At 35.8% G+C, this 13,680-nt stretch overlaps 1 pseudogene; it reads left to right on the top strand.

Annotated features, from left to right (window-relative positions):
- Nucleotides 1–6,770: 6,770 nt before the first annotated feature.
- The window catches only part of LOC117722292 (vomeronasal type-2 receptor 116-like), a 44,127-nt pseudogene continuing 37,217 nt past the window's right edge, over nucleotides 6,771–13,680 (top strand).

Here is a 13,680-nt window from a genome sequence, read left to right as displayed (position 1 = left end):
CAAACACCTAGCTGGTCTACTACCATGGAGACACCATATCCTGAAATATCCTAGAGGAGCCACTGTACCCAGAGCAGCTGGAGCTCAGGATCATAGAGTCATCCAGACCCCTAGGAGTTCTGACACAACCAAGAAACCTGGATAGGCAGACTGCAGTCAGAACCAGTGAGTGCATGTAGCACTACAGATAATCAAATGGCGAAAGGCAAGTGTGAGAAGGTAAACAACAGAAACCAAAGTTACTTGGCATCACCAGAACCCAGTTCCCCCACCATAGCAAGTCCTGAACACCACATCACACCAGAAAAGCAGGACTCAAAATTAAAATCACCTCTCGTGATGATGATGGAGTACTTTAAAAAGGACATAAACAACACTCTCAAAGAATTTGAGGTGAACACAGGTAAACAGGTAGAAGCCCTTAAAGAAATGCAAGAAAACACAACCAAACAGGTGAAGAAATTACACAAAACCACCAAGGATCTAAAAAAATTGAAGTAGAAACAGTAAAGAAATCTCAAAGGGAGACTACCCTGGAGATAGAAAACCTAGGAAAAAAATCAGGAGTCATAGACGCAAGCATCAACAACAGAATACAAGAGATAGAAGAGAGAATCTCATGTGCAGAAGATACCATGGAAAACATAGAAACAACGGTCAAAGAAAATGTGAAATGCAAAAAGCTCCTAACACAAAACATCCAAGAAATCCAGGACACAATGAGAAGACCAAACCTAAGGATAATAGGTATAGATGAAGGTGAAGACTCTCAATTTAAAGGGCCAGTAAATATCTTCAACAAAATCATAGAGGAAAACTTCCCTAACCTAAAGAAAGAGATGTCCTTAAATATACAAGAAGCCTACAGAACCCCAAATAGACTAGACCAAAAAAGAAATACCTCCCGTCACATAATAATCAAAACATCAAATATACAAAACAAAGAGAAGATACTAAAAGCAGTAAGGGAAAAAGGAAAGTAACATATAAAGGCAGACCTATAAGAATTACAGGAGATTTCTCACCAGAGACTATAAAAGCCAGAATATCCTGGACTGATATCATACAGGCCCTAAGAGAACACAAATGCCAGCCCAGACTACTATACCAAGCAAAACTCTCAAACAATATTGATGGAGAAACCAAAATATTCCATGACAAATCCAAATTTACACAATATCTTACCACAAATACAGCACTTCAAAGGATAATTGGTGGAAAACTCCAACACAAGGAGGTAAACTACAACCTAGAAAAAGCAAGAAAGAGGTGATGAGATAGAGAAAGATAGGAGGAGCATGAAGGCAGATTTTCACGTGTCTCCACCAATCAAAGATAGTTTATATATCTAGGTTGGGTATTGGGTTACACTTCTGATTGAGCATTACCAAACTTATAAAGTCTTTGACTAATATTTAAAAAATTTATAAAAGCAAAAAGAAAAAAAAAAGGCATGAGATGAAGGATTTCTAGGGAGGGGGGAATGGGGAAAGGGGATGGCATCTGAAATGTAAATAAAATATAAAATAAAATAACTTAAAACACTAAAAAAATGATTCAGCTCCTTGAAGGGGAATTTTGCAAGAATGCAACTTAGTGGTTAAATAAATTAAAGTTTTCTTGTCACTCTTAAAAAACAAAAAAAAAAAAAAAAAAGAAAAAGGAAGAAAGTAATCTTCGAACAACCATAAAAGAAGGTAGCTACACAAACATAACAACACTGCTAATAACAAAAATAATAAGAAACAACATTCATTTTTCCTTAATATCTCTTAATATCAATGGACTCGATTCTCCAATAAAAAGACATAAACTATCAGATTGAATACATAAACAGGACGCAACATTTTGCTGCATACAGGAAATGCACCTTTGTGAAAAAGACAGGCACTACCTCAGAGTAAAAGGTTGGAAAACAATCTTCCACGCAAATGGCCCCAAGAAACAAGCTGGAGTAGCAATCAAATAGTATCAAATAAACTCGTTTTTCAACCAAAAGTAATCAAAAAAGATTAAGAAGGACACTTCATATTCATCAAAGGAAAAATGAACCAAGAGGAACTTGCAATTCTGAACATCTATGCTCCAAATGCAAGGGCACCCACATATATAAAAGAAACTTTACTAAAGCTTAAAACATACATTGCACCTCATAAATATGTATTTGTCAGTGTATATTGTCACAGCAACAGGAAAATAAATTAAGACAAAGCTCTTTGTATATGTTTCAAAGAAACAATATTATGCCAATAATTAAATAACAAAAATATCCATAGTACATAATTTAAAAACAGGACTGGCTTAACTGAAATGTAGACTTTTCTCCCTTCTTCTATTCCATGTTTCTGGTTATGCCCAAGGGGTTAGTATGGAGAATTTTGTTTTGTACCTTTGTATGATTTTATGTATTTGTCTGTTTGTCTGGGTACAGAAGGTAGGGCTTCAGTCCTGCTAATCAAGGGCTCTATCTATGAACTTCAGTGAAACTCATTATTATATTTTCCAACAAGTATTTTTCCTCTAGAAAATGTTACAATGAGAACAGCTGATTCCACTACATTCTTACTTTGTGTCTTGAAGTGTAGAAAGTTCTTTACTGAGAGAAGAAAGTTTGCTTCTCAAAATCCATATAATTTGAAAGTAGAACAGCAGGTTTATCTGTGGGAATGGCATGAGAAAATGAATTGGAGATTACTTCAGGATCTTTTTTTCATATATTACACCTTGTGTTGGATCTGAGGATAATTTGTCAAAAAGTCAGAATTCCTATAGTTTCTATGAATATTCTCTGAAGTATTGAGTACAACCCACAATACAACTACAGCTGCCCTCATTTTTGATAATTTTCAGTATTTTTATTCAAAATAAACATTCTCAAAATTAAAGGCTATTATTCATTCATGGCAGGGATGGTTTAAATAGTTTTGGCCCCCATAGACTCATGTGTTTGGCCATAGCGAGTGGCACTCATAGGAGGTGTGGCTTTATTGGAGGAGGCATGGCTATGTTGCAGGTAGTTTGCCAGTGCACAGGTGGGACTTAAGTTCTCCTATATGCTGGCTCCACACAATTCAAAATATAGTTTCAAGTCCCATCTCCACCCAACCTAAAAGAGGGGACTTCTGCTCCTAGACCAAACAGTGAGGGGCGACCCAGAACCCCCTCTGTCTGGCAGTCTGAATTCTTGCCTAGGCTGCGAGGCTAAGCACTGCAAGCGAATATAAATAAAAGTTAAAAATATGTTTCTGGGTTCCCTGAGGGACAAGCCTGATTGCATAGGGGTTGATGTCAAAAGTATCCCCTCTCCAGGAAAAAGACATTGGTACGGGTATGGCCTTCATGCCTCACTGGACAACGATAGGAGGACTGGAGCCATTACAAGGTCCCCTTTAATTACTGGAGGTCAGTCCTCTATCCCCGCCTTGGCAAGATAGAATCGCCACAGCCCTTCTATAATTGGAGAAGGGAGGAGATGTCAGGGGCAGCCCTGCTTATACACTGAAGTCTTGGGTCTCTATGGAAAAACACTGAAACAGATGTCTATAAACTATTGTAAACAGGCAGCTTTTGTGGAACTCTACCAGCTTGAGTAGTTATAGACCTTGTAAATAGGCAGCCTTGGAGGATAGTACCAACTTAGTTAAGGACAAGTGAATCATAGGCAGAGTCATAGTGACCTGACCCCTGAACCTTCACCCAGCTGATACCCTGTTCTGATACTGTACTCCCCCAGAACATCTATGCTCCTGTGTCATCCCCTTCCCCACATCCTGCACTTTTGTGTTTATAACCCCTGTGTTAAAAAGTAAAAATTATGATTTGATAATAATAAAAAAAAAGAAAAAAGGAAGAAAAAAAAAAGAAACGAAAAGAAAAGAAATAACACACAGTGTCTCCCTGGCTCTTGCTTACTTAGCTTCTGACAATCCATTTTCTTGTTCTCAGAAATACTTTGAATTATAAAATGTTATTGTGGTTTTTGTTAGTATGCTGGGTAAAATAATTTTTATTGATTTCATTTTAAATTTCAAAGTTTGTAGTGAGTTAAAATGTCCTTCAACATAATTATAGGTCATATTTATTTTCATATTGTAAAATGCAAGTTAATCTGTTGAACATTTTTTAAACAATGGATTCCTTTTTGAGAATTTCATATATGAGAACTGTATTTACATAATTTTTTCTTTCTTTCCTTCCTCCCACTCTTCCCAACCCCCAATACTTTTCAAATATATCTTATTTAATTATTGTTCATATATGTATGTATATATGTATACATGTATAAGTATGTATGTATATACAAATACTGATAAATAAAGTGTTTTGGGAAAAAATATAGTTTCCTCCTGGCTGCCTGTTAATGATGTTTTCCTCAAAAATAAATTTTAAAACAAGCTAATGGAGCTTATTTTAATAAGTATATGAGGGGCAGATGTATGATGACAATATACTCAGGAACAAAAGGCTTTCAGAATTAGATCTGTCTCCACGTCTTCACCTCAGTTTCACTTTAACAGATGAAATGTGCATTCTATTCTATGCCAGCTGAATGTAGGCATACTTACAAGTAACAGTTACCTACCAAGATAATGGCTGCCACTGCCCCCAAGCAGCTCCAGATGAATCCTCTATGAAGGCTGAGCCAGCAGCTGTATTCAGAAGATGGGAATTATTAGTCTCTTTCACTATTGAAGAAAGAGAATTGTACACCAGGCCATAGAATACGATCTAACACTAAAATAATTCCAGACTGAATTTCAGAATTTCTTGTCTGTCACAAGCTGGGAGAACTGAGGAACACCTTTACCACATATGAAGTAGGTGATCAAACTTGAAAAAGGTAAAATAACTTGTGAAGCAACGAGGCACTTTAAACTCAGTAGCTGTCATTTCTCCAAATAAACTTGATAATTTCTATAATTTCCACAAGATAACTTTTTGTGATGTTGTGAATGTTTCCAAGATTTGGAACAATTTTTTTTGTAAAATGTAAATCTTAGGAAGATTGTCTCTGTGTAAACATAGACATTCATTTGTTTTAAGCTTCTATTGATCACTTGTGAATTTTCTCATGTATAACTGTAGATGATATAGTTTAAGTAGGATGATATACATATAAATTTTGGGAGCAAAAATCAAGCTAAATAGATGTAGCTATTACAACTACATGAGTAAACATGACATAGTGAAATCAATACTTAACTGTAAGCTACATCAAACAATGAAAATTAAACATTTCATATAAAAATACTCTATTTCTTGAAGATTATCATATTTTGTCATGGAAAATGTCAATAACATGGTCTGGACAGAGCACTATGTGTCTGAAACTATAATGTGCAACAGATAATATTTTAGGGTACAAGAAAAATCCACTTAAGTTGTCTTATTGTTTTGAAAACTGCAACCAACAAATGAAATTGCCAAGTACTTACATTTTGTATCTAAATTTTACTGGGACTCAGTTACACTCCTTCCTGTTGAGGTTTTTTCTATGTATTGTGAGGATAAATATTGGCACCCAATGCCTGGTTGCTCCCAGGGAATGTAGAATCTTCAGGTAGACCCAACTGATGCTGTGCAACCTTGAATCCCCTCCCTAGGTTATCCCTGATTGGTGAATAATGATGCCTACAACTGGGCAGAATTATGATAAGCAGAGTTTGGGATTCCTGGGCTTAGTGTTTGAGGAGGAACATGAGTGGGGATAGAAGACTGAGAGTGGAGAAGTCACTATATGGTAGGTGAAACATGATAACTTTGCCATGAAGGACAGTGAATTTGCATTAAGAGCAGTTCAGATGAAATATACCAATTTACACCTCAGGGCTATTGATAGGGCAGTAGACTCAAATAGTTTAGAGGGTAGATGTCTGCCTAGCTCAAGTATATTAAATGTTTATTTTAAATATAAAATTTGTGTTTCATTTATCTGGGAACTGAATAAATAAAGTTGGGGTAAAGATACTGACCTGCAATTAATTAATTTTTATAACACCTTACTTTACATATTATTAATAACTGATATCACCATAGATATTATTTAGAGTGATTGGTAAAAAGATTATTTGGTCTGAAAACCTAAGATAATTAATATTTTGTCCTTTATTGAAACAGTTTCCTTTTTCCCAATTTTGTCTACTATTCATGCTCTGCCATCATTCTGGATGAGTGTAAGACTCAAAGTACCCACTAAGAATATCTCTGAGTGCAAGATTGTTAATGTAAATGTCATCCTATCATAGGTATAACAAAGCTTGTAACTCAACACTATCAAAATGATGATCAATTCAACTAACTGCTGAGAGAAGAAATTTGGAAATTTTTTAGAAAGATATAAATTGTTAACTCTTCATAATGTAGCCTTGAGTACTTTTACTTGACTTCCTTTAAGCAATCACCTTTTTAAAAATACATGAATTACAATTATCTCCATATGTCTATCAATGAAATAAAGAACTTCTATCTCCATAGAGTCATGTAGAGAGCCACGTGAGAAACAGACCAGCCTTTGGTAGTTGATATTTTTCTCCTTATTGTTATTGCCATTCAAGGAAATAATCTTTACCTACTGCTTGAGGTTCTTAAAGAACACAACTCATCTTATTTTAATGGGGGGGGGGACTGTAGGATTGCTTTAACTATTTCAGATTTTCCTGAAGTTGTTTTCAAAGAAACACAGACACACACACACACACACACACACACACACACGTATGTATGTATGTATGTATGTATGTATGCATGTATATATGTATGCATTTGTAAACATGTCTGTGAAAAGACTTATTTTACCAAAATTCTCAAGGTAATAAAACACCAGACATACTGAAATTTTCAGTTTGATTATGGTTTTAAGAATTAGAAAATATGGAATAAAGCTTTGAGAATATGCATCTTGAATGCACACAAACTTGGTTCTGCCATCACTACTGCACAAACTGAGTGTGTAGCTGAAAGCATCCAGGAGGTAGAACCAGAAAGATAGGAAGCTCAAGGACACCATTGACTACATAATGAGTTCCACTCCAACCTGGGATGCATGGAGACCATGTCTCAAAGAAACAAAGCATCAGTCTATTGTTTTATATACATGTATTTTATATATAATATATAAAAATATATTTTATATATTATATACATATATAATATACTATAATATAATATATATTATTTATATATATTATAACTGATTATCTTAAATATCCTACATTAGTTTATATGTATTGCATCTCTAATCTGTTACTTGTTCTTTTTAATGTGGTATTTCTTCATTCAAATTTGACTTATTCATTGTACTCAAATGCTACACATGGATAATGGAAACAATGTTTACTAGAGGTATTTAACCTGAAGTGATATTAACTTTCTCAGGAATATAACTGAAACACAAAAAAAGTACAAGCCTTGTGTTTAGATCTCATACCCTCTAGCTGTTGGAAACATCACCATACTTCATTTTACCAATGCCATGAGAGTGCTATGTCTCTTCCTTCTTGAGACCAGATACTTAACAATAACAGACCTTTAATAGCCAATGATTGAAGACAGAAACACTCTATTGTGCCCAGACTAGGTTCATTTCTATTCCATATGCCCCTTAGCCAGGAGTGTTTCTTTTATTTGCATGAGCAAAAAAGATGAAACTTGCTGTAAGTCTACCTTATGTATCTAACTTCTAGGATCATTCTCTAAAAACAACTGTTTTTCACTCCCTAATTTTATATATGGAATTTTAAAATAATAAGTTCTGTGCTCTCTAACTTTAGTAAAACCACTTTTCACATTACATCTCGTCTGTGATAATGTGACACCATAAAATTGTTTTTCCTAAAGGATTTTATACATCTATGTTTGTCTCAAACTCCACTTCTCAATGCTTCCCAAGTCAAACTAAGTAGAAAGCTACAAAGTAGAAAGATCCAAATCCAAAAATAGTGACATAATAAGACTAAATAGTCATGATTTGAAGATACTTGTTCTTGGTGCCATGTTGTTGAACAAAAAGAAGTTCATGAAAACCAGAAGTGGTAGTTAAAAGTTAGGATTAAGACTGTGATACTGAAAACTCTGAAGAAGGTAACTATGATGAATTTCATCTAAATATGAGATAGGCAAGCTTACCAAATAAGAGGAAGTAGATTGTTCTGAGAACAAAAGGCCATCTCTGCAATCTCCACCTAACTCTGGTAGAATCCCACTTCCTCATTGACCTTTCTGAGGAACATATGCACAGCACCATTGTCGTCTAATCTAAGCTTTCATCTAACTTCAACAGATTAAATTCTGAGTAAGGACAGCTTCTAAAATGAAATGTCTTCAACTATTCCAAAGAAGAAGAAGAAGGAGAAGAAGGAGGATGAGGAGGAGAAGAAGACTACCCTTAGTTAACCACACACTAAGCCTTGGATCTAAACCTTGGATAAATAAGATTTACAACTACTCTTGGCAGGCCATGGTCAGTCGAGACAAGAGTTCATGGAAATTACAAGCCAATCACATAAGGATAAAAATAAAAAAATAAAGTTTAGTTTATAAATAGTTTATTTGATAAAAAAAAAAAAAACTATGACAAGTTTGAGATCTAGCTGATTAAGCACAGCCCAATGACTGCTGTGATAGCTTGATCTTCCTTTTAAAATGAAGAAAAGAAACCTCAGTTCTAAAATAACCTCCATTAAATTGACCTGAGTACGTGTATATAAATAATTTTGATTGCTAATTGATTATAGGAAGTCAACACAGTAGTAGTTAACAATCTCTGGCAGCTTGATATGGGCAGTAAAAGTAAAATAGTTGATCAGGAGCCTGGGAACACGCCAATGGGTAGAATTCCTTCATGATTTCTAATGAAAACTCATTCCCTGATTTTTTCCTTTGCTTTCCTTGTTGATAGATTGTAACTTGTAACATCCAATAAAACCTTTAATTCTCAAGGTTTTTAGGCCAAAGTGTTTTATCACAGCAACAAGGCTCACAAACCAAAACTAGTCAAGAAAGAGCATAAACAGAGGCTGAAATATATTATAGTTTGCTCATCAAAGTGTTGGTTATTGTTGTGATGGATGTGGTGGTGGTGATGATGATGGTATTGATAAGATAATGAAGATGATATCATTGTTGATGATGATGATTAGCGATGGGAATGATCACAAAAATAGTGATGTTAATAATCTACTGGATTGAGAAATATTTACATTTAAAAATCAAAGAAATATCCAACTTCATGCAAGTAAGTTGTACATGTCATTTTGTGTGTCTGAATAAAGACATCTGTGGATACTGCAAGCCTCTGTGCAATAGTCAAGTTGGGAGTCACAAGACCTAAAAAGCTTAAAACACAAACCAACCAGTGTTTCACTCTGTTCTTATGTTTGTGTGTATACACGTATATATGTTTGAATTCATATAGGTTAATATGGTGATCAGAAGTTGGTATTGATTACTTTTATCTGTAAATCTCTACCAGCATGCAGGGCCTCTAACTGAATGAGAAGATCACCAGTTTTGCTGGAGTACCACATCAGCAAGCTCAAATCCTTCTCTCATTGCCTAGCCAGAAATAGTATTGCTGATGCATAATAACACATCATGGTATACTCCACAGATTCTAGGGATCTTAAATTAATTAACTATTCTTGCATGCTGAGCCATTTTCCAACTTTCTTTTTATAAAATGTAGAACCATTTCTCACCTAGATGTCTAAAGATCACCAGTATTTAATATCATGTAACAAACACTTAAATTATTAATTTTAACTTCCTCTTTCTAAAGATATTTTTCTTGTCCCTTAGGTTAAAAAGTTCACAACCTAAATGTGTACAGGTTCATGGTATTGTAACATGCTGAGTAATAATTATCTGTATACAGATATGAATGGTGGTCAGTCTTTCACAGATAGCAGAAGGTTCACATTTAGTCTGTCTTGTAGTAGGTTGGCCTTATGCTGTTTTTATTCTGATGTCAATTTTGCTTCCTCAAAAAGGGGTTGGCCCCAACTAGAAGTCTATCACATCCTCAGATGATGTCATTTGAAACTTCTCTGAATTTTAACTGGTCAAAAAGTTTAGAGACTGTGATTAGGCAGTAGAGGGGAAATCTGGAATGAGAGGTTTCAGGGTTGGGGACAGGTAGATGGAGAGAGAAGGACAAGGGGGAGGAAAAAGGATGGAGAAATAGAGGAGAAAGCATGATGGACCAGGACCACATAGCCAGAAGAAACTGCAAGTAGCAATAGGTTTTAAAGATATTTAATAAATTAGTATAGTGTTAGAACTGTCCAATCTAGGTATATAGCTTATAATTATAGTAACTATATTGTGTGGTTTTTTATGGGTTTATTGGGATTGGAAAATCCACTAACAATTTGTGCACCTTATGTTGATCTTAGAACCTAATTAACCTGAGATAAAAGTATACCCCCTAATATGAATGACTAGGGCTGTGGTCTAAAGCTGCAGCAAGGTGGAAGTTAAACACCACATGTGTCTAAAGGGGAGTATAGGAAACTGTGAAGCTCCCTTCCCAAGTACCAAGCAAATGGCAGCAACCAGATAAAGCATCCCAACACCAAGTTGAGACATAGGCAGCACCAGTGCCACAACACACTACCCTAAGCATAAAAGACCAAAGACACTGAGGGCAACTGCCTGAGAAGCAGCCTTTATAGCTCAGGATCAATATTTGAAAAAACTGCAGCTAACTTTACAGAGCCTTCTCTCAGTTAGACTGCTGATTTGGGCATCTCCCTCTGACTCAGCCTTTCCATGCTCACCTTGACTAATCTCCCACATCTAAACAGGACATAGGACACTCAGACCCACTCTCCGCTCTCCCAACTGCTTGCACTTTAGGCTACCTCTGTACACAATCTGCCAGCTGAAAAATCAAACAAAAGTCAGAAATGGTTCAGATGCACAGAAACCTTACATCTTTCTACAGTTAACTACTCCTTTCCAAAGGGGTCAAAAACTCTTGGAGGTAGACTACCAAAACCAATCAACCAACCAAACAAAATCAACCAACCAGCCAGACAAACAAGCAAAACTAAATAACCCAATTTAAAATGGTGTACAGAGCTATACAGAGAAATCTCACCAGAGAAATATTGAATGGCCTAGAAGTACATTAGAAAATGTTTAATACCCTTAGTTATTAGAGAAATGCAAATCAAAACAAACCCAAGATTCTACCTAACAATAATCAGAATGGCTAAGACAAAAAAAAAAAAAAAAAAAAAAAAAAACCTCAAGTGACAGCATATGCTGTCCAGGATATGGACAATGAGGAACACTCCTGAATTGCTGGTGGGATTATAAACTTATAAAAACACTCTGTAAATCAACCTGGTGTTTTCTCAGAAAATTGGAACTACTTCTAACTGAAGACCCAGTGGTAACTAATAGGCATATAACCAAAAGATGCTCTATTATACTACAAGAAAACATGCACTATTTTGTTACTAGCAGCATTATTTCTAAAAGCCAGAAGCTGAAAACAACTTAGATTTCCCTTAAGAAATTAACAAATATAGAAAATATATTGTATTTATACAGTAGAGTACTATTCAGCTATTAAAAATGGGAACACAGTGAGATTTGCATGAAAATGGATAGAACTAGAAAATATCCTGAATGAGATAAGCCATACTCAAAATGATATGAATGGTATGTTCTTACAGATAAGTGGGCCAAGAAATATAAGATACCCAGGATAAAATGCCTAGATAGTAAGAAGTGTAAAAAGAAGAAAGGCCAAAGTAAGAATGCTTCAATCCCTCTTGGAGGCACAAATTAATCATTGGAGACAGAGAGTATGAAGGACCTGGGTGGAATAGAAGAGTGGAAAAAGAGAAGAGTGGTGGTGTCAAGTATGGGGGGAGGGAATCAGAAGATTATCTCTAAGGGTCAGGAGAATGAATGGAAATATGCAGCTTCTGATTGTATAGAGACACCCTCTAGAAAGTCCCAGAGATCTGGAATGTGAAAAACTCCCAAGACTCAATAAGTGTGACCATAGCTGAAACGCCAACAATGGGGAGAGGGAACCTGAAGAGACCACCTCCAGTAGATAGACAGAGCCCTAAGTGGAGAAACAGAGTTACCAACCCACTGTCAAAATTTTTGTCCCAGCATTTTTCCGGTGTTAAAGAAATGCAGGGGAGAAAATGGAGCAGAGACTGAACAAAAAGCTGTCTGGTGACCAGCCCAAATTTTGATATATCTTATGGGTTAAGGAGAAGGCACCAGAGCCTGACACTATTACTGATGCTATGTTGTGCTTACAGATAGGAGCCTACCATGGCTGAGGCAGATGCAGATACTTACAGTCGACTATCAGACTGAGATTGGGGACCCCTAAGAAAGAGTTAGGGGAAGGATTGAAGGAGCTGAAGGAGATGTCAACCTCATAGGAAGATCAACAGTCTCAACTAACCAAGACTCTTAGGAGCTCTCATAGACTATGCCACCAACCAAAAAGCATACACAAATTATACCAATGCCCCTGGCACATAAGTAGAAGAGGACTTCTTAATATGTCCTCAGTTGGTGAGGATGAGTCTAATTCAGTAGAGGCGTGAAGGCCCAGGGAAGTGGGATGCCCATGCTAGGGATGGGAATAAACAGGGGGAACACTCTCCAGAGGCAAATGGAAAAGATAATGGGTTGAAGAATTGGTGGAGAGTGGTGTGGCAGGGTAACGGCTGGAATGTAATAAAACAAAAAAAAAAAACAAAAAACAAAAAACAAGCAAACAAACAAACAAAAAATTAAAAAAATAAATCAGAGGAATCTGCAGGTTCCTTAATCAAACACCAGAGACACCAGAGGGAGACTAAGGTACAGGAAACTCTGAATTAGAATGAATTAGAACAATTATAAATTATAAATGATAAGATATGTATGTATATATAATATATAAAGAAGAAATGTACAATAAATATTTGGGGGTTTTATGAGATGTTATTTTGAAATGGATGGATTTAAAGAAAATTGACATCATGCCAGGTATTATTACAATATTATTATCTTGGTTTACTATCTCTTCTCAAAAGACAGAGCCCTAGATAAAAACTATGAGCCATAGAAATGTCATTGGAAGATATTATAGAAACAAAAGAATTTGGGAAAATTAAGAATGGAGAAGCAAGCTGGAAAAAAAAATGCCATAACAAAAACTGCAGAACTTCATAGTTCAGACAGAGCAAGAGAGACAAATTTAAGACTTGGTAATACAGCCTAGAGTAGACACTAGAACTAGAGGTACAGAATTTATATGTTGAGATTATCAAAACAGAGAGAAAAATAATGGTTGAAGATGGAGCTGGGAAAGGTCCCTGAACAACAACAGCAACTAAAAGATAGGGTAAGACAGTCCTTCATAATCTCTGAGAGAAATGCAAGTCACAATGATTCTGAGATTCCATCTTACACCTGCTAGTAAGAATGAAAAGTGGTGTGTGGCATATCTGGGACTAGGTAGAGATCTGGGTATGAACAGTTTCCTAGGAGTCTATATGGGTAACACTAATGAGATTCCTGACAGCAGCTGCTATGGAGACTGAAATGACTACCTCTCATAGTCATGTGGGTTTTCCAGTGGAGGGAGATGACCTCACCTCACCCAAAATGCTGTAACTACAAGATATACAGGCATAAACGTAGAGCAGAAGATGAGAG

This window comes from Arvicanthis niloticus, chromosome 17, assembly GCF_011762505.2.
Source record: "Arvicanthis niloticus isolate mArvNil1 chromosome 17, mArvNil1.pat.X, whole genome shotgun sequence".
In the NCBI taxonomy this organism is placed as follows: Eukaryota; Metazoa; Chordata; class Mammalia; order Rodentia; family Muridae; genus Arvicanthis; species Arvicanthis niloticus.
This window is presented reverse-complemented; position numbering and strand designations above follow the sequence as displayed.